The sequence below is a fragment of the Eptatretus burgeri genome, chromosome 10 (assembly GCF_056783735.1).
Source record: "Eptatretus burgeri isolate ZD-2024b chromosome 10, Ebu_testis_v1, whole genome shotgun sequence".
Lineage (NCBI taxonomy): Eukaryota > Metazoa > Chordata > Myxini > Myxiniformes > Myxinidae > Eptatretus > Eptatretus burgeri.
Window position 1 is genome coordinate 66,078,058 of NC_140970.1, and position 23,447 is coordinate 66,101,504.

General features: G+C 41.7%; 1 protein-coding gene and 1 pseudogene across 2 annotated transcripts in view; both read left to right on the forward strand.

The window, feature by feature from the left end:
• Positions 1-11,628: 11,628 nt before the first annotated feature.
• On the forward strand, positions 11,629-14,689 carry LOC147018741 (transcription factor HES-5-like; annotated as a pseudogene). The gene is made up of 4 exons (XR_015062504.1): positions 11,629-11,955; positions 12,094-12,189; positions 12,431-12,521; positions 12,873-14,689. The product of XR_015062504.1 is annotated as a transcription factor HES-5-like (transcript).
• Positions 14,690-16,726: 2,037 nt separating this feature from the next.
• The window catches only part of LOC147018742 (uncharacterized), a 150,089-nt gene continuing 143,368 nt past the window's right edge, over positions 16,727-23,447 (forward strand). Inside the window, exon 1 of the mRNA XM_085898774.1 lies at positions 16,727-16,839. The gene's annotated coding sequence lies outside the window, so the exon portion shown is untranslated. The remainder of the gene's footprint in view (positions 16,840-23,447) is intronic.

The following is a 23,447-nucleotide window of genomic DNA, read 5'->3' on the forward strand; positions in this document are numbered from 1 at the left end:
CTGTCGCCAGCTCACCAACCGTCTGATTGAAACTGCCTGGTGCTGAAAATAGCCGTCACCCAGCTGTCACCAACTATCACAAAACTTTTAGTGCTGTAAGAGCCGCAAACAGCTGTCGCCAACTGTCACAAAAATGGTCCTCTCGTCCTTTTTATAGTCAGCCAGTCTGGGCGGAGCCTCTAGCAGGCTTCAGTCAAATCCACCTTGCCTGTTGGCATATCGTTGTACATCATCTACTTACAATCTCGCGATCATTGCAACAGCACTGTATGGCGACTGGACGAACGGCAGAAAGCAGCCATTTGCCAGAATTACCAAGCGAAAACGTGAAGCGCTCATAAAACGTCAATAACAACGATCCACAGAGCTGCAAAACAGGGCGTCAAACGTCAATGGAAAAAGGTGGACACGAACGTCGGTGAAAGAGGTGGGTGTCGAACGTCGATGGAAAAAGGTGGACGCCAACTTCGGTGAAAGAGGTGGGTGTCATAAATGATGCACACCTGTATTTGATGATCAGAATAACTGCTCAGAAAAGCCCGCGGTGTGTTCCATCAAATGTCTTGAAAGTCCAGGGTGTGAATATATAGTCCACCTCCAAGCCAATGTGTCCTGATGGAAAGGGGGTAGACGAGCCTCCATTGGGCAAACAGCTGTCTCATGTGCATTAATGTGTCTGTCGTTAAGAGTAAAAGGCCATCCCATAAGACAGGGAATCTATTATTTACCCTTCTCCAACGCATCAAAGTTAGAATCCCACCAGACATGGGGATGGGTTTATCCTGGACATGCATTTTGGGAAATAACTATCTGAGGACCTAAATGTTTGTATGCATCAGTCGGATCCGATTCTGAAATCCATAACACTACCCCTTTCCATATCCCAGACTCGCCCCGAGTCCAACAGCTGGAGACATCGGTTAAAAGTTGCATCATTGCCATTAAAAGTTAGCATTACCGTGTGACATGCAGGTGAAGTTACCCCAATTTCGTACGTTTTAACTCTACTCTTTAGTGTGTGTGACAATTTAAACTAGATATGTCCCACCTGATGTGTTGGGAACTACCTAACTGACTCACACAAACAACTTTATGCTCCACCGAAATTGCCGGAATTTTTGAAACTAAAACATATAACCGGTGGGCTTTAAAAATTCAAATGGAAAATTGTGAAGGCGGGAGGGGTGGGGTGGGGGGACACCTGTTAATTTATTGCCACGTCCATGTTCTTCACCAGCACATCTAACAAAACAATCTGGCAGGTTCGTGACCGGCATACAGGTCATAAATGTTGTGGCCTTCTCAACAAAAATGATCAAAGGAAGGAGCAACAAGAACCGAGCCACTTCCTCCACCGAGCTGCACTTGTGCAGTTCATGGGCATGGCAATTCGTGGCACAAGAAGTGAAGCAAAGTAGCATGAAGCTGGTATGAGGCTGCTGCAAAGGGGCAGTCCATAAGTGTGGTAGCATGCTGCTCCAGTAAATGCAGTTCAAACAAAAGAAAAGAAAACAAAACCACCGTAATAATTGGAACGGTGTCCCCTGGGATGAGGCTGCAGCAAGTGGCAGTCCACATAACAGGTGGGGGTGGAATATAGGCCACGGAGCAAATGGTGAAGTGAGGCGAGTGATGCAATGGATGCAGAGCAAGTGATCCAGCAAGGTGAGCAAACAACATGAAAGGAAAAAGGTAAACCAGGTAATGCCATCAAACACCAGGTCCAACCAACACGGTCAGCCGGTCCCTGGTTTGCACATACCTGGGATAGTGGGGGTAGTGCTGGGAGAGAGAGTTCGAGGTTGGCTCTACTCGTCCGCACCCATCCAATGTCTTTTCCTTCATATACACTACCCTAGCCCCCCTCTTTTTACAATTCTTCGTGACGTCTTGTCTCCTATGTTCTACTATCCCCATTGCCAAATTCATACCCAATCCCCCCAAGGTTCTATGGAAAGGAAAAAAGAGCAGAACTACATGCAATGTTACATTTACGTCGTGACATGTCTCATTCTCAATTCCTTCAGGAGGGCAAGTCCAGCAGTTGGCGATCATCCCAATAGTGGAAGGTGCAATGGGGGCCTCATCAATCCTCACTCCGCTAATATTGTTACACTTTTAACCTTTCCCCATGGTTATACCCTGCTCAGGTGTAGGTCTGGTTCATGGTCTGGGATTGGAAATGGTATTTCACGGCGCGAGTAAAGCTGCAGCTGTTAGAAAATTGGTGCAAAAGCCTCTTGTTGGGGCAAGCATCATGACCAAAATGAAGGCCGCGCAGAAGAAAACAATGGCTGTGCAGGACAGAATGGGAGCAAAGCTTGCGGAGCAATATGGCAGCCGGCCGAGCCAGAGTAGAAGAAGGGATTAGGGCCAAAGTGAAGGATGTAAGGACGACCTGGGGAGTGGTAAAGAGGGACATAGTCGAGTGTAAATGGAACACAGAGAAATTAAAAGAGGGACAGAGGAATAGAAGATAAAACAGAAGTAGAAATGGAACAGAGAATTGAGATTATGGAGCATAATTATAGAGAACAGCACCAGAGGAACAGACAAAGTGCATATAAATGTCGACCCAGGTATAAACTGTCATTCTGGTGTCTCACAGGCAGGGTGATTCATCAACGTGTGTGCCATCCCTCGGATGGACGTTAAACTGGCATCTCGTCTGCCAGCATTCATTGGTGGATGTTATAGATCCCACGATGTCCTTCCTGAAGAGTAGGAGAGCTATCGCTAGCACCCTGGCCAAATTCCTACCCTAACCAGCAAAGGGCATTGCATCAATGGCATCGTCATGCCATCAGCCAATTATGCGACCATGCATCCTCGGGCTGCATATGAACAAAGAAGAAGAATCAAAATGAAGAAACCAAAAAAAAAATGAAAATTGTTTGCCAAATCTGGCAATCTTACATTTTCCTTTGTCAACTCTTAGGATGTGGGAGGCCATGACATCCCATCATCATGATTTAGAAGTTCCATACAGAGATGCTTAGCTGTATGGAATATTTCGGCGGTCTTGGTCGGATTCCAAAAGGTAGGCGTCGTCATGTTGACTTTCTGTAACTGACATGATTTCATCCTCTCAGTCATCTGGCTTCTTTTCAGAAACATATTGTTCTCTTGATACCTTTTCTTCAGAAAACATGACCTCACATTTGTTGCATCGTGGTGGAATTCAAAATCCTAAGTCTTCTTGAAAACGTTGTGGCCTCCTGTTTAATTTGTTTGTTGCCTCTGCCACCAAAGGTGGAAGGAGGTTATGTTTTCACCCCTGTTTGTCTGTTTGTTACTTGCGAAAATCGAAGATTTTTCAAGTATATTGGTTGGTTATATGCGTTATTCTGTCTGTCTGTCTGTCTGTCTGTCTGTCTGTCTGTCTTTTTATGTTTTTCGCCTTCAGGTCACAATTTCAAACCAATCTTCACGAAACTTCACCACATGGTAGAGTTTGTCATGAGCAAGAAGCCTATTGTTGTTGAGATAAAAAAGGTCAACATCGGCCAAAGGCGAACAACTTAGGTGGGGTTTCTAAAATCCTCAGTTTTCATCCGATTGACTTGAAAATTGAAGAGGATTTGTGTATTTTATCATTAAGTTCAACCACCAATGATTTTTTAAGGTCAAATTTGTTTTTGGATTTCACAAGTATCGTGTGATGTATGGCATCTTTCTTGTTTGTTTGTGTGTGGGATATCTCAAAGTTGTGAACAGATTCAGATAAAATTTTGTGGGCAGGTTGGGTGTGTGACAAGGATGAAATTATTTGATTTGGGTGAAGATCCGGATCTGGATCCGGTTCCTAGAATTTTTTTTAAGTGATTCTTCACCATTGAGAGATTGGGCCAAAAATGATGTATTGTATGATATCTCAAAACTTTCTTGGGCCCCTAAATGTTTTACTGGATCAGGCATTGTGTGGAAGTTGTATGCGCTCTTCCGAGTGCCCTGCGGGTTTTGCACTGTGAAGCGTCGTCAGTGTTTGCATCACAAAACCACTGGATGGACATTTGCTTACGTTTAGACTTTTTCATTGTATCAGTGCCATTGATGATTTTTTTTTTTTTTGTATACCTTGGTCGAGGCTCGTATGAGAGCTAACACACAACTCGCAGCAAGGAGGCATGAGACAAGAGGGGCGGGAGTGGAAGGGACAAAACAGTGGGGAACAGACACATTAGGTGAACTGTGGAAGGGAGAGGGATGGGGATGGGACGGGGAACATGGCGAAGAGAAGATGGACATTTCGGGGACTTTCAGGAAGGAAAGCAGGAGAAATGAAGGAAGTGGGCTTGGGTGGATTATCGGGGGTAGAAAAGATCGAGGATTTGGATGGGGGAAGATAAGAGGTGGTGGTGAACAGCTGTTTTGAAAACCTGGAGGGAAGAATGGGAAAGAATAGAGTGAGGAAGTTTATTCCAAAGGCGGGAAAAAAGAGGAATGAAAGAGTGAAGATGAGCAGTGATTCGTGATTTTCGTAGTTTTACCAGAAGGGGGTTGTTGGCGGACCTTGAGCGCCCTGTGGAAATGTGGTGGGGACAAATCGCAGAGAGAGCAGGGGGGGCAAGGCTGGAGAGGAGTCGGTAGAAGACAGAAAGACCACCGACCAACCTGCTGTGATTGAGTGAGAGGCCCAAAGACTCAGCTTCATTGCGGGAGATGCCGATGATCTTAAATGCCCTGGTTTCGACAGCGTGAAGCCGAGAAAGGTAAGTTTCCGGTTGTTATTTGTCCCGTTTTAACTGTTTAATTTTCTCACCTACATGTTACTGTGTCTTGCTAGTTCGGTTTTGTTTCAAAAATCGTGCTATTTTGTGAGTATTTTTGTCGACGTTCTTACCTGGTGCTTGAGGCCTAGGCCTAGGCTTGAGGCCTACCGGTTCCACTCGGTGTTCGATCGTTTTTTTAATTTTTTTTGTTTGTTTGTTTTTTCTCCCCATTACCTTCAATTTCTATCCTCCCCATTACCTTCAATTTTGATCCTCCCCACTTTCTAAACATCCCCCATTCTCCCAACTAATCTCTTTCTTATCTCAAAAACAAAACAAAACAAAACAAAACAAAACAAAACAAAACAAAACAAAAAATACCCTACAACAACAACAACAACAACACGCTCACCTTCTCCCGATTCTTATTCTTCCTCTTAACTTCCTCCTCGTCTTCTTCCTTGATTTTTTATTTTTTTTTATATTTTTTTACACTTCCATGACCTAATCTGTTGAACTCTCTCATACATTAATATTAACAACAACAACAACAAAAAAAAAATATATATATATATATATATATATATATATATATATATATATATACATATACATATACATATACATATACATATACATATACATATACATATACATATATATATATATATACATATACATATACATATACTTATACATATACATATACATATACATATACATATACATATACATATACATATACATATACATATACACACATATACACACGCTCACCTTCTCCCGATTTTGCTTCTTCTTCTTCCTCTTAACTTCCTCCTCGTCTTCTTCCTCGATTTTTTTTTTACACTTCCATGACCGAATCTGTTGAACTCTCTCATACATTATTTTTAACAACAAAAACGATCTTATAATGCTTCATCTTCCTCTCTCACACATGTGGTACTCTTTACTGTTTCACAATGCACTACTCTTCTGCTATTTTAACAGACTGCTCTCATTTCGACCTCTCCTTCATTCCTTGCCTAAAAAATCCAACTATTACAACGCTTCTTCTCTCCATGCTCTGAATTCGCCTTCATTGCATCCATCAAGAATTGTGTTAAATCGCATCTCTGACCTAAAACTTTTAAAAACCACAGTTTGCCATGGATGCTCGCTTTCCATCAACCATTCTTTTTTTCCAACTTCAGTGCCAACTCACCTCCCTCACCCCTCAATGTCACTCTCAAAGCAACCATCCCACTCTTCTCCCTCCAAGCCTCCCTCTCACCTCTCTCAAAAATTCCCCCTCACCTTTCTCCCACCTTTCATCCCCCTCACTCTTCCTTGTCAAAGTTTCCCCCCTCTCATCCACCAACCTGCCTCCCTCCACTGCCCTCTCACCTCCATCTCTTCACTCCACCTCCTCAAATCCTCAACTGCCTTCTTCCTTGTCTCTTGTCCCCCTCTCCCCCAGCACCACAGAGCCTTTTCTCCTCCTCATTCGGCCCCTCCCCTCGCTATTCTGCAATACCCCACACTCTTTCAGCAACCCTCCTTACCTGCCCCCCTCGTCCCTTGTCCTACCCTCCCCCTCCCCCTCCACCTCCTGCACCCAAAGCCTCCTCCCCTTCCTCTTCATTAAAAGTGTGGACCTCAAATATCCGGGGCCTTCGCTCAAACCTTTCAGATCTTTCCATGCAGGTTGCCACTGACAAACCAGACATTATCTGCCTAACAGAAACTTTCCTCTCCCAAGACGTGTCTGACTCCCAAGTATCTCTCCCTGGTTACTCCCTCTTACGGTATGACAGACCTGAGCCTCGTCCTGGTGGAGGTGTTGCTCTCTTCATCAAAGACTCTATTCCTCACTCTCCATGCACTGCTCTCACTCCCCCACACCCCCAGGAATACCTCTGGCTTCGGCTTCCACTCCCACCTCATGTTTATATGTGTACTGTACCGTCCACCGAACAGTGACGACTCCATCTACACCTCACTATCCGAAAACATGGACCATCTTCTATCTTCTCATCCAAACTCTCTCTTCCTCTTATGTGGTGACTTCAATTGTCATCACGCCAGTTGGCTCGTTGTGGGTACCTCTCTCACCTGCCATGAAACCTCAGCAAAAGCTTTCTGCGATTCATTGGGACTGACTCAATCGGTCAACTTCCCGACCCGGATCTCAACCAATGGTACTCCATCTCTTCTGGATCTGATTTTGACAAATTTCCCTGACAATATCAGCTGCTCTTCCTTCGCTCCAATTGGTTCTTCTGACCACGTCCTTGTCAAAGTGGACATCTCTCTGGCTGTTATCAGAGAACCACCTCACCGCCGTCGAGTCTGGCATTTCACTCAAGCCGACTGGCAGGGTCTCCGAGCAGCCATCAAACTTACAGACTGGTCTCCTATCACTACTTTCTCAAACATCAACTCATCCTGGGAATTCTTTCAAAGAAACTTGCTCTCCCTCATGCACAGATTTATCCCCTCTCGTGTTCAGTTGTCTTACCCTTCCTCCCGCCCTTGGTTTACTGAAGCTTGTGGCGAGGCAGTTGTCCTGAAACAACTTGCCTTTGCCTCATGGAAAGCAAACCCAACTGAGGGCAATCTCAGTTCTTTCCACAAAGCTCGGAACAAGTGTGTATCTACCCTCAGGAGAGCCAGAAAACAACATCTTTCTCATCTCAAGTCTGAACTCTCAAACCTCTCTCCCTCCTCAAAATCCTGGTGGCGTTTAATCAAATCTGTTTCTGGTGTATGTTCCCCCTCCATCCCCTCCCTTACCTCAAATGGCCGCACTGCTGATTCCACACGTGATAAAGCTGAATGTCTAAACTCGGTGTTTGCAGCTAAATCTTGTGTCCCAAACCCATCACTATCTCTACCCACTTTACCCAGTCGCACCCAACTGTCCCTGGACTCTGTATCCTTTTCTCCTGACAAGGTGGAGAGTTTGCATTCAAACCTCGACTCAGATTCTGCAACCGGTCCAGACGGCATCAGCCCACATGTCCTCAAAGCCTGCTCTTCTGCTCTTGCTCTCCCTCTCTCTGTTCTATTCACCCTCTCATTTGCCCAAGGTCATCTGCCATCTGCTTGGAAATCTGCTAACATCACTGCCCTGCATAAAAAGGTGCAAAAACAGATCCCTGTAACTACAGACCAATCAGCCTTCTCCCAATCATCAGCAAGGTGATGGAATCCATCATCGCTTCAGACATGAAATCCTTCCTCTTCTCCAATGGCTTGATTTCCAATCATCAATTTGGTTTCAGACCAGGTCACTCTACCCTGGATATGCTCTCCCATCAATGGATTAGATGGAGGTCCTCAATGCCAGACAGGAAATCCGAGCCATATCCCTGGACATATCACGTGCTTTTGACACAGTCTGGCACCCTGCCCTACTCACCAAACTCTCTTCCCATGGTATTCAAGGCCATCTCCACTCATGGCTCGTAGACTTCCTCTCCTGTCGCAGTCAACGTGTGGCCCTAAATGGAGTTCTTTCATCCCCTCTTCCTGTGCAGGCTGGAGTTCCTCAAGGTAGCGTTCTGCGCCCTGTTCTTTTTCTGGTTTTCATCAATGATCTCTCGGACTCTCTGGAAAATCCTCTATTTCTCTTTGCCGACGACTCCACCCTCTGCCGTACCATCTGTCATCCCTCAGACCGGCAAGCAGCAGCTTCTTCGCTCACTGCAGATCTGGATAAAATCACAAACTGGTCCAACACGTGGAACATGTCTTTCAATCCAGACAAATCTCACACTCTCACTATGTCTCTTTGAAAGGACCGTTTACAAAACCCCCCCATCCACTTTCTCAACAATCCTCTGGAAGAAGTCTTTTCTTTCAAGCTTCTAGGTCTCACTATCTGCCATGACCTTTCCTGGGAAAGTCACATTTCCAACCTCGCCTCAAAAGCCAGTCGCCGACTGGGAATGTTTGTATTTACTTTCTGTGCTTTAGTAAAAGCATGATCATATTCAGATTTGTGTTTGACTTCATCTTCATTTTAATCTGTAATTGAGGCGAGCTGTTTTGGATTACTGTAAGATCTGTAACAGGCCCGATCGATGCTACTTGACTTCTGTCAAGGTCGTTTTTGGCAATGGATAACGTCACACGTTTGTCTCCCCTGATGTGTGCAGCTCTTGCAATGTATCAGCAGCTTTTGCTGTTTGGAGATTATTCAGTGGTTCATATAATAGGCACTATAATTACAAAGTTTGCCTTTAGTGCATTTTTTTCCTCCAGGGTGAGTGATTAACTATATCTAATGCCTGGGTGTTACCTGCAAAAATAAAGATATTGTAAGTTAGCTACAGCTGATGGCATGTCTATGTAAACATCCAGTTTTAGATGCACCCAAGTATTCGTTGTAGTAATAATACTGAATTACATAAACAAGAGTGCAGTACCAGCACACTACAGCTCCTGCAGTTTTTTTATACTTTTCTTTTGTTTCTTTTTTGCTTTGCATGTATTTTTCCTTAAACACAAATAGATAATAATAACTTTCTTGTGTTCTGAGATCGGTATTTATTTCTAAATATTGGGGCCTGGCTTTGACTGAATTAGGGGCAGGGGATCACATGTGGAGGAGTCTCCTGTGATTACTTTGAATGCTCATATACATCAACCAATTATATGCATCGCGTTGGGAGATGTACAAAAACTGAGTTTTTGGTTTATCATCAGATTTAATTATATTTTACTTTGTCTGTAAACATCCTTTATTGAATTTATAATTTTAATGGTTTTAACAAGTGCCAAAGAATTTTGAAATAGATTAGTCTATTTATTTGTTGTTGCAAATTTTGGGTGGGATAAGAGATTGATTAAGGGGGTCATGTAATTATATGACTCCAAAAAGTTTCGGTCCACTCGGAGGAATGGGAACTCTTTTGATCTGAATCCCTGAAAGGCTTCCCGACGTTTTGGTGCCATCGAACCTTTGCCACCCCTGAGAGGAGTGGAAGTGCATTTCCTGGGATTTGTCTCATGGACTAACTGATGAATCATTCAGATCTCAGGCCGGTGGCTGCGTACTGTTTCCGTGCCAAAAACTGCAATGTATAGAATTAAGGCACTTATAATGGGATCAAACCAATAATAATATTCACGCCGGATGGAATCGCACAAAACATTTTCTTCAAAGTGTCGTTTGGAGTCACAAGTTATTGCTCATTATTTTGAGGTGTGTGTGTGTGTGTGTTTTTTTTTTTTAACACAGCTGAGGTCATGGACCGATTGATGTGGACCCTTAGCGATGTGGTTGACCTTGGACTGAAATAGTGTCCATACCTCCACGAAGAATGGAGGCCAGCAGCTGATGATCCAGACAGTCAGTGTTCAATCAATTTTCACTTGTGAAAATCAAAGAATTTTCATGTATATTGGTTGGTCTTGTGGGTTATTCTGTTTGTCTGTTTGTCTGTCTGTTTGTTTGTTTGGATGTATGTCAATCGCCGACAGGTCACAATTTTAAACCGATCTTCACGAAGCTTCACCACTTGGTAGAGTTTGTCGTAAAGAAGAAGCTTATTGATTTTTTGGTCAAAAGGTCAACAGAGCCCAAAGGTCAACAATTTAGGTGATATTCATAAAATCTGCAATTTTCAACCCCATTGACATGAAATTTGAACAGGATTTGCATATCACATCACTGAATTCAACCACCAACTATTTGAGGTCAACTTAGGCCAAAAGGTCAACATAGGCCAGATTTCTAAAATTGTCCATTTTCATCTGACTTACTTGAAATTTGAAGAGGATTTATATTTTAGGTCACTGAATTCAACCAGCCAATTATTTTTGAGGTCAACATCGGGGCCGAATTTCTAAAATTGTCAATTTTCATCTGATTCACTTGAAATTTAAAGAAGAGTTGCATATTTTGTCATTGAATTCAACCACCAATTATTTTTCAGGTCAAACTTGTTTTATGGACTTCGCAAATATTGTGCTTTGCACGACATCTTTCTCGGTTTGTTTGTTTGTTTTGTTTGCAAAGGCATGATTGATCGAAGAGTTAGAACACCGAACGGATCATGACAACAGAACAAAAGGAACAGCAGAAGGATAATATAGAGGGAGACTTGGACAAATAAGGGATGAGGGGTAGGGGACAATATGGATACAGAAGAAAACTCTCAGTAATGAAAAAACTGGAAATGTGGAAGGAGGTGGGCTCAGTTGGGAGAGGCAGGGGTGTTAATGTTTGTAGAAAAGATCATAGCTTTGAATTTGGGACAATCTGAGATGGTGTCTGTCTTGAAGACCTGGAGAGAATAATAAGATGGAAGAGAATGTGGAAGTTGATATTCCACGAACGGTAAAAAAAAGGAGGAACGAATGATTGGAGGTGAGCAGTGATTCTAGTTTTGGGAAGTTTCACCAGAAGAGATGAAATTGAAGTTATCACTTTATAAATACAACTATTTTGAATATATTCTCCTGTACAAACAATACTCTGTCATGTTAAAATAAATGTGATAAGCATCCATGGTGTTGTAGAATTGGTATCGTTTGTAAAACAATTTAATTTCTTACTCATTGCTTTATGAAGACCTGTTGCTGTGCAATTCTTGGTTATAATTGGTAATGTTAAACTAACCAAAAGCGTGTGTGTGTGTGTGTGTGTGTGTGTGTGTGTGTGTGTGTGTGTGTGTGTGTGTGTGTGTGTGTGTGTGTGTGTGTGTGTGTGTGTGTGTGTGTGTGTGTGTGTGTGTGTGTGCGTGTGTGTTATAGTGCTCTTTAACACATGATGAACACAATTAGTGACAATTGTACAGATCACCCTATCGAGCTGTCACGTTATCTTTGCCGCCACAGGCAACCTCTTGGGGTATAAATCGTATAATCTTTCTTCAATGAACATCCAGCTCTACCCACAAAGCTGTTCCCGGGGAGCCTTTTGGATGGACAGATGTTCGCCATGACAAAGCCCCTTCGAACTGGCCCCAAGCCATTTTCCCAGGCTCTTCCATTGGAGGAAAGATGGTGGGAATGGGTGTGTAAACAATGGTCCGGATCGCCGTGACGCCATCGCCGGCCTATATAAAACGAGTCAAGCTGCCGGTGGGTACACCGAACACCACTCCGATCCGCCTCGACCTCTGCAGACGTCTCCAAGAAAGCTCCGTCTTTGGACACCTATTTATAATTTCGCTCCTTTTTTATTTTTATTTTGTCCTACATGGCTCCAATTGTTGAACTTGCAACGATCTCATCACAGCAATATCGCAAGGTGAATCTTAAACGTATCATGATACATATCTTTCATTTTCCTTTTGATTCATTGATCTTTTATGGGTTTTTTTTTTCTTTTGGATTCATAACTGGCTCTCAACTTTAACGAGCTGTACACTTTCTTTGTTTTTGACAGATACGAAAACCCCTCATCGAAAAGAAAAGACGTGACCGAATCAACGAGCTGCTCACGCAGCTCAAAACGATAATCCTCGAGAACATGAAATCAGAGGTCAGTTCATTGTGAATAATCCATCTCAGACTTCCCCTGCAATGACCCTATCTTAAAAACACGTTGCTCGAAGCAAAGCTAGATGCTAAAAGTTAGTTGAAAGAAACTCATGATGATTATAGTCTTATAGACACCCTAGCTGTGACCTGCTACAAGTGAAAGAACTCGGATCATATTATTTTACCTGCTACTCGTGATCACTGATTCCTTAACACACGACTTATGTTTACCTGCTTTGCAGCCCTTGCCACAGTCCAAGTTGGAAAAGGCAGACATCCTGGAACTGACGGTGAAATTTCTGGGCGAGATTCAGTACCGAAGTGCTGCACAAGGTGTGTTGCTGACCATACACATATGCAGTACACCTATGTATTCGAGATTCAAGACCTTCTGATTATCAGCTTAACTTAGTCAATGAATAGACAACTATCCATGTTAGATGGCCATAAATATCTCAGCAAAACTTTTTTGATATTTAGTTTCTGTTCTGTCTCTGAACCTGTTGCCTCCCATGTCAGGATAGCTCTTCCATGAGCTGAGACTTCTGCATACCAAAAATAAAGGATGTTTTTTTTTTTATCACAGTATAGAGTTAGATGGAGTTCCTTTTCCAATGAACTGCCATAATAACTGCATTGTTTCAAATATAAATATAACCTTTTGTTGTCTCGTTTCGACACCAGACAGCCACTGCAACGAGGCTGCTTTGAAATGCCGCTTATCGGGTTTCAAGACGATTCATGATCATGACGAGGCAATCAGGTCGATGGACTATGATAAAGCCTTATCTCCAGAGGCATCGACCCTGTTGGTTCTGCACTCCAAGACCATGCGGCGTCGCGAATTCCCAGTGTGGAGACCGTGGTGACAAAGTTCATGGAACACGTCATGGGTTTCGACCACAACTCTTCAAAGACTATTACTACCTTCCTGCTTAAGCCCAAGACTTACTAAAAGTCCAAGAGAAGAAAGACAAGCTGGACGATGGTGCACATTCATGTGGCAATCATTATATTTCCATTGAGGAAGCTTATGGATATTAATTCATTGTTAAATGCTTCGTGTATTCGCATGTTGCGCATGTTGTACAAGACATTTTGTTCTTTGTATGTTATGATGTATAAATGTAAGTGCGTTTGTAACTATCAAGGGAATGGAAACCCCAGCTAAAATGCACTCTCTTGTGTATATAATGCTTTGGTTTTTGTCATAGAATTGAATGTTGTGACGCAGAACTTTGCTTTTCGAGTTGAACTTTGTGTCTGTAGGCGTTCAGCTCTTGTATTACATATACGGAGAGTGTTTCATGCGACGAACATATACATTTCAGATGATTTCTTCATATCTATTGCTTTCAATGAAAGCTGTCATAGCTACTGGTTGAACTTGTGGCTTTGTAGTTTTATTCTAAAACAAATCCTACGTGCCCTCATTTTCTGTACGTTTCCAGTGGAAAACTGTTGTACTATATTTTCATCGCTGTTAAATGATATTCCTGTAAATATACATTTATAAAGACGAATACATTTACAATGTCCAACCACATGGTTCTGTTTAAGCTTTGTGAAACGAGGTTTGACATGTCTGGCATACAGGCAATCCATTTGAATGTCAGGGAGAAGTTGAAACGAGGATCATAATGCGTACTCCTTATTATGATCCTTTTCTGTGCCGATTTAGAAAAAAAAAAGAATTGTATCATATCTGTGTCTTTTCATCATACGATAGTACTTTTGTTGGGGATCGAGTATTACCAGAACACTGACAACAATCGCCCATCCAACCCATGAAAATGTTGAAGGCATCTATCATCCCATTTTTTCCTCGTGAAAGTCTGTGGCCTAACCAAGGAGAAAAACTAAATGAAGGTGATGAGGCAAAAGGTTAAAAATTTCTTTGTAAAGCAATTACGTATAAATTCAGGTAAAGTACGTAGAATAAAATTTTTCGTGCAAGACCACGAACTTCATGATCAGCATTTGCATTTAGAGGGGTAGTCAATAGTTTTTGGCGGTTTTTTTTGTACAAACGTTTCAGTCAAAAACAACAAGTTCCATATATTCAATTTGCATCACGAAACACTCTCTCCCTAACCCACTGACTGTAAACTGTGTCGATAAGGACAAACATGGGTGCAGAGTTTCACTGGTGTGGGACCATTCATGGTTGGAGGGGGAGGAGACATTTTGACTCCTTGTGTGTTTATTGAGCATTATATTTGGGATAAAATGATGATTGATTTCATTGACGCTTGTACAAGTAGAATGCCTTAAAAATCCGAAATGGGAAAATTTATGCATAGATTTTCACGAGAGTTGCATTATAGGTGAAATAAATTTGAATACAAAGAGTAGAGTTAAGCTGTATATGACAATTTAATGGGAAACCGATCTGCATATAACCTGCAGAATTGCAGGAAAGTTATATTCAATGTCTACACCACCCCCCAAAAAATTCCCACACCACACCCCAATAAATTTATATTTTCTTTCATTTTTAACACTTGACTCTGATGTGTTGAAAATCTTGGATAATTAAAGGATTTCCAGCTCATATGACATGATTTTAACATGATCTTACGATTGCACCTCTGATGACAAACACTTTTTCAACCATCGAGTTACGTATTGACAACTGGAAGGCACGCTTTGCCAGGAACCACGACCCAAATTGAAAGACTGCCATCTATATAGCATAATGGAACGATCTATACACGGTATAATAGAGCAAGTACTTCTACATGTCAACTCCATACCCATTGGTTGGACAGCTGGCCAGACAATACCCACAATTGCACCTGAAAAAATTAATCATTCGTCTGTTTTGTAAGCCTCAGACATCTTCGGAAGTGTCATATTTACAATCGCTAAGCCCTCCCTATAAGTTTTCCGTTCAGTGTTAAACAATCTAAAGAACTGTTAAAAGGATAATTATTGAAAGCTTGGAGCTGAAAGGCATCATATGGGTTTTGTAAAGGTGACAGTATGTACAAGCCTTAGGCTTCAGGAATAATGCTTCAGGCCTTTGGTGTCAGCCCACAGACCGGTGCAATTGGTATAATGCAAGCTATAGAACCATTAAGTATTATATATGTAAAAAAGCAGTATGCATGATTTTGCTTCACATACATAACCCAGGCTTGGGAGAAATTGAGGCAGCAGGCACCAGTCTGTTGCCTATCCAAAAACAGTGCCCCAATAAAGGGATGTGTCAAAAGAACGTGTTGCACACAGGAACCACATCGGCTGTAGTGCGGGTACATTGTTTGTACAGTACATTAAACAGGGCAACTTTCATCATTGACACATCAACTGCATAGTGTTACACGACTACAAAAATGCCTGAAAACTGTGCTTCCCATGGGTGCAAGAACCAGAGGAAGAAACACAGTGACATTTCCTTTCACAAGTGAGTAAATGAAGGAATTTTCATCAGGAAAAGTGACTTTTAATTGACCCTTTTGTTAATTTTGTGATGGTACGTCACTCAGTTCTGGCGAACTCAGGCGCAGGCAGATAATGTGACACAAGCCATACTTCCCTCACTCTCTGGATCCAAATGAGAAGGTAAATTTCATATTTGATGCCTGCCACATCATCAACGTTGTCAGACATTTTGGCTGCTTTTGGAACAATATACTGTCCGTCTCATGATGGGAAAATGATATCTTTGGCATTATATATATATTACAATGTTGCATGAGATCCAGCGGAAAGATAACTTGATTTAGCCAACATACCAAAATATTTGTGATATTACATTTTTAAAAGCAATTGATATTGAAGATTCAAGCTTTAAAAAAAAGTTTTGTTTTTTTCAAAAAATTAAATACAAATACACTTATGACGTACACACAGGAGAGCAAGGTGCAGCCCAGAAGTTTGGTTCGATTTCACAAAAGTTTGAGGGAATAGTTCAGTGATAACACAGACACTGCAGAGATGTACTGCATAATCTATCTATAATTCCAGCAATCTTTGTGTGTGTTAGTGTGTGTGTGTGTGTGTGTGTGTGTGTGTGTGTGTGTGTGTGCGTGTGTGCGTGTGTGCGTGTGTGCGTGTGTGTGTGCGTGTGTGCGTGTATGTGCGTGTGCGTGTGCGTTTCTGTGTGTGTGTGTGTGTGTGTGTGTGTGTGTGTGTGTGTGTGTATGTGTGTGTGTGTGTGTGTGTGTGTGTGTGTGTGTGTGTGTGTGTGTGTGTGTGTGTGTGTATGTGTGTGTGTGTGTGTGTGTGTGTGTGTGTGTGTGTGTGTGTGTGTGTGTGTGTGTGTGTGTGTGTGTGTGTGTGTGTGTGTGTGTGTGTGTGTGTGTGTGTGTGTGTGTGTGTGTGTGTGTGTGTGTGTGTGTGTGTGTGTGTGACCGCTGTTTCTCGACAACCATTGGTCCGATCTAATTTAAACTTGCTAGGTATATTGCTTGGGACCTGAGGATGTGCCTTTTCAAGGTTTGATATTAATCGGACAAGTGCTTCCCAAGTTATGGTCATTTACTTACCAAACCAATAAAAGGACACGTTGCTGCGTAGGCGTGGCTGGCCGACGATGACGTCACGTGCCGTGCGGGTTACGATGGGGATCGGCGCCTTCGTTCCCATGGCGTAGGACTGGCAATGGTCAATGGCAGCGAATGTCATGGCAAGCAAAGACAGGGAGGTAAACTTGATTTTAATTTGGATTTTAATGAACTCTGTGTGTAAGTATCACAGTAGTTGTTACTTCAATACAAGCGATAATTCGTGAAATGATGTGAACATTCTGTACGGCACGCACCACTTCCGGATAGTGATGACTTACTGTATTTTAATAATTTCTCGATTTCTTATGCGCATTTATAGATAAACACAATGCCCCAATCCAGTCGTCGTTTACGAGAGCGAAGGAACGGCCTGTTTGGTTGTTGTTTCTGGCTCGCAGTTTCAAAATGTTTTTTTATCTTGCCAAAACGAAGTTTTGCAAGATTGATAGTCAGCTTGTATTATATGTTTTTTTTTTTGTTTGTTTGTCTGTAATCACGTATAAAAAATTCTGCAGAGCACAGTTATCATTGGAAATTTTTGTAACTTCGCATATCAGAGGCCTATAGAGGTCCCTTTCAGTGCATAAAATTTTGAAGGTCAAGTTCAAAGGTCAAGGTCACTTTGTCGCAAATCAGGGGAGTCGACGAAACCCTTATTTTTTGAGTAATTTTGATCGGATCGTCTTCAAACTTCATGGGAATATAGTTCATGGTCTGGCGCTCAGCTGATTAATTGTTGGTGGTGATTGGCCTTGACCTTCATGGTTAGCGCCTCAGGTCAATCATATTTGACCCCAAGGTCAAATTTTCAAGTTTTAGGAACCATATTGTGTAGTACCTCAAATTGAACACCTCGATGAGTGCTTTCTAGATATGTCAAGCTTGAGACATTATGACGTCATTTGGTGACGTTATGAGGAAAAAGCATATTTTTCATAGTTACTCTGTAGAACGATTCTCGTAGGCAGATATTCCTCAAGGAGTCGCTCCTGGTGGATAGCAGCTCTGTTCACCTCAGAGTTACCTTAAAGAAGTCACACGTCGTCACCTTTTGGCAAGATGGTTTATTTTTTTTCTTTTTGCTCGTATGGCACGCACGTACGGGTACGTACTATTATATACTAATGTAGATTGGCTCATTGTGCTCGTCTCACCACACATCGCTGCAGTGGGACAAACACCGCCTCATTATTAAAAACATCTCACCACCACGTTATCAAAAACACTTCACCACCACGGTATTAAAATCACCTCACCACCATGGCATTAAAAACTCCTCACTGCCACAGAACTGCCACATATTAAAAACACCTCACCACCACGTTATAAAAACACCTCACCACCACGTTATTAAAAACACCTCACCACCACGGTATTAAAATCACCTGACCACCGCATTATTAAAAACACCTCACCACCACGTTATTAAAAACACCTCACCACCACGGTATTAAAATCACCTCACCACCGCATTATTAAAAACATCTCATCACCACGTTATTAAAAACATCTCACCACCACGGCATTAAAATCACCTCACCACCGCATTATTAAAAACATCTCACCACCACGTTAATAAAAACACCTCACCACCACGTTATCAAAAACATCTCACCACCACGTTATTAAAAACACCTTACCACCATGGCATTAAAAACTCCTCACTGCCACATATTAAAAACACCTCACCACCATGTTATTAAAAACACCTCACCACCACGTTATTAAAAACACCTCACCCCCACGTTATTATAAACACATCACCACCACGTTATTAAAAACACATCACCGCCACGTTAATATAAACACCTCACCACCACGTTATTAAAAACACCTCATCACCATGGTATTAATAACAACTCACTGCCACGTTATTAAAAACACATCACCACCATGTTATTAAAAACACGTCACCACCACGTTATTAAAAACACCTCACCACCATGTTATTAAAAACACCTCACCACCATGTTATTAAAAACACCTCACCACCATGTTATTATAAACACCTCACCACCATGTTATTAAAAACACCTCACTGCCACATTGTTGAAAACACCTCACCACCACATTATTAAAACACCTCACCGCCACGTTATTAAAAACACCTCACCTCCACGTTATTCAAAACACCTCACTGTGACGTAACCACCATGTTTTTAAAAACACCTCACCACCAGGTTATTTAAAACACCTCACCGCCATGTTATTTAAAACACCTCACCACCACGTTATTTAAAACACCTCACCGCCATGTTATTTAAAACACCTCACTACCACGTTATGTAAAACACCTCACTGCCATGGTATTTAGATCAACTCACCGACACGTTATTTAAAACACGTCACTGCCATGGTATTTAGATCAACTCACTTCCACGTTATTAAAAACACCTCACCGCCATGTTATTTAAAACACCTCACTGCCATGGTATTTAGATCAACTCACTTCCACGTTAATAAAAACACCTCACCGCCATGTTATTTAAAACACCTCACTGCCATGGTATTTAGATCAACTCACTTCCTCGTTATTTAAAACACCTCACTGCCACGTTATTTAAAACACCTCACTGCCATGGTATTTATATACACTCACCTCCACATAATTAAAAACACCTCACTTCCTCGTCATTAAAAACACATCACCTCCACGTTATTAAAAACACCTCACCACCATGTTATTTAAAATACCTCACTGCCATGGTATTTAGATCAACTCACTTCCACGTTATTTAAAACACCTCACTGCCACGTTATTTAAAACACCTCACTGCCATGGTATTTATATACACTCACCTCCACGTTATTTAAAACACCTCACCTCCACGTTATTAAAAACACCTCACCGCCATGGTATTTATATCAACTCACCGCCACGTTATTAAAAACGCCTCACCGCCATGGTATTTATATCAACTCACCGCCACGTTATTAAAAACACCTCACCGCCATGGTATTTATATCAACTCACCGCCATGTTATTAAAAACACCTCACTGCCATCGTATTTATATCAACTCACCGCCACGTTATTAAAAACACCTCACCGCCATGGTATTTATATCAACTCACCGCCACGTTATTAAAAACACCTCACCGCCATGGTATTTATATTAACTCACCGCCACGTTATTAAAAACACCTCACTGCCATGGTATTTATATCAACTCAACCCCACGTTATTAAAAACACCTCACTGCCATGGTATTTATATCAACTCAATTCCACGTTATTAAAAACACCTCACCGCCACGTTATTAAAACACCTCACCGCCATGGTATTAAAAATACCTCAGCACCACGTTATTAAAAACACCTCACCGCCACATTATTGAAAACACCTCACCACCACGTTATTAAAAACACCTCACCTCCACGTTATTAAAAACACCTCACCTCCACGTTATTCAAAACACCTCACTGTGACGTAACCACCATGTTTTTAAAAACACCTCACCACCAGGTTATTTAAAACACCTCACCGCCATGTTATTTAAAACACCTCACCACCACGTTATTTAAAACACCTCACCGCCATGTTATTTAAAACACCTCACTGCCACGTTATGTAAAACACCTCACTGCCATGGTATTTATATGAACTCACCTCCACGTTATTAAAAACACCTCACTGCCATGGTATTTATATCAACTCACCGCCACGTTATTAAAAACACCTCACTGCCATGGTATTTATATCAACTCAACGCCACGTCATTAAAAACACCTCACCGCCACGTTATTAAAAACACCTCACCGCCATGGTATGAAAAATACCTCAGCACCACGTTATTAAAAACACCTCACCGCAACATTATTGAAAACACCTCACCACCACGTTATTAAAAACACCTCATCGCCACGTTATTAAAAACACCTCACCTCCACGTTATTCAAAACACCTCACTGTGACGTAACCACCATGTTTTTAAAAACACCTCACCACCAGGTTATTTAAAACACCTCACCGCCATGTTATTTAAAACACCTCACTACCACGTTATTTAAAACACCTCACCGCCATGTTATTTAAAACACCTCACTGCCACGTTATGTAAAACACCTCACTGCCATGGTATTTATATCAACTCACCGCCACGTTATTTAAAACACCTCACTGCCATGGTATTTAGATCAACTCACTTCCACGTTATTAAAAACACCTCACCGCCATGTTATTTAAAACACCTCACTGCCATGGTATTTAGATCAACTCACTTCCACATTATTAAAAACACCTCACCGCCATGTTATTAAAAACACCTCACTGCCATGGTACTTATATCAAGTCACCTCCACGTTATTAAAAATACCTCACTGCCATGGTATTTATCGCCACTCACCCCCACGTTATTAAAAACACCTCACTGCCATGGTATTTATATCAACTCACTTCCACGTTATTAATAACACCTCACCGCCACGTTATTAAAAACACCTCACCGCCATTGTATTTATATCAACTCACCACCACATTATTAAAAACACCTCACCGCCATGGTATTTATATCCACTCACCGCCACGTTATTAAAAACACCTCACCGCCATGGTATTTATATCAACTCACTTCCACGTTATTAAAAACACCTCACCGCCATGGTTTTTATATCAACTCACTTCCACGTTATTAATAACACCTCACCGCCACGTTATTAAAAACACCTCACCGCCATGGTATTTATATCCACTCACCGCCACGTTATTAAAAACACCTCACCGCCATGGTATTTATATCAACTCACTTCCACATTATTAATAACACCTCACCACAACGTTATTAAAAACACCTCACCGCCATGGTATTAAATATACCTCAGCACCACGTTATTAAAAACACCTCACCACCACATTATTGAAAACACCTCACCACCACGTTATTAAAAACACCTCACCACCACGTTATTAAAAACACCTCACCACCACGTTATTAAAAACACCTCACCACCACGTTATTAAAAACACCTCACCACCACGTTATTAAAAACACCTCACCACCACGTTATTAAAAACACCTCACCACCACGTTATTAAAAACACCTCACCACCACGTTATTAAAAACACCTCACCACCACGTTATTGAAAACACCTCACCACCACGTTATTAAAAACACCTCACCGCCACATTATTGAAAACACCTCACCACCATGTTATTATAAACACATCACCACCACGTTATTAAAAACACCTCACCGCCATGGTATTCATATCAACTCACTTCCACATTATTAATAACACCTCACCGCCACGTTAGTAAAAACACCTCACCGCCATGGTATTAAAAATACCTCAGCACCACGTTATTAAAAACACCTCACCGCCACATTATTGAAAACACCTCACCACCACGTTATTAAAAACACCTCACCACCACGTTCTTAAAAACACCTCACCACCATGTTATTATAAACACATCACCACCACGTTATTAAAAACACCTCACCGCCATGGTATTTATATCAACTCACTTCCACATTATTAATAACACCTCACCGCCACGTTATTAAAAACACCTCACTGCCATGGTATTAAAAATACCTCAGCACCACGTTATTAAAAACACCTCACCACCACATTATTGAAAACACCTCACCACCACGTTATTAAAAAACACCTCACCTCCACGTTATTAAAAACACCTCACCACCACGTTATTAAAAACAACTCACCTCCACGTTATTAAAAACACCTCACTGCCATGGTATTTATATCAACTCACCCCCACATTATTAAAAACACCTCACCGCCATGGTATTTATATACACTCACTTCCACGTTATTAAAAACACCTCACTGCCATGGTATTAAAAATACCTCAGCACCACGTTATTAAAAACACCTCACCACCACATTATTGAAAACACCTCACCTCCATGTTATTAAAAACACCTCACTGCCATGGTATTTATATCAACTCACCCCGACATTATTAAAAACACCTCACCGCCATGGTATTTATATCCAATCACCACCACGTTATTAAAAACACCTCACCACCACGTTATTAAAAACACCTCACCACCATGTTATTATAAACACATCACCACCACGTTATTAAAAACACCTCACCGACATGGTATTTATATCAACTCACTTCCACATTATTAAAAACACTTCACCGCCACGTTATTAAAAACACCTCACCGCCATGGTATTAAAAATACCTCAGCACCACGCTATTAAAAACACCTCACCTCCACATTATTGAAAACACCTCACCACCACGTTATTAAAAACACCTCACTGCCACGTTATTAAAAACACCTCACTTCCACGTTATTAAAAACACCTCACCGCCACGTTATTAAAAACACCTCACTTCCACGTCATTAAAAACACCTCACCGCCACGTTATTAAAAACACCTCACTGCGACGTAACCACCATGTTTTTAAAAACACCTCACCTCCATGGAATTCAAAACAGCTCCCACTGTGCAATTCAAAACACCTCACCGCCACGTTATTAAAAACACCTCACCTCCACGTTATTAAAAAAACCTCACCTCCACGTTATTAAAAACACCTCACCACCACGTTATTAAAAACACCTCACCTCCACGTTATTAAAAACACCTCACCGCCATGTTATTAGAAACACCTCACCACCACGTTATTAAAAACACCTCACCACCACGTTATTAAAAACACCTCACTGCGACGTAACGACCATGTTTTTAAAAACACCTCACCTCCCTGGAATTCAAAACAGCTCCCACTGTGCAATTCAAAACACCTCACCGCC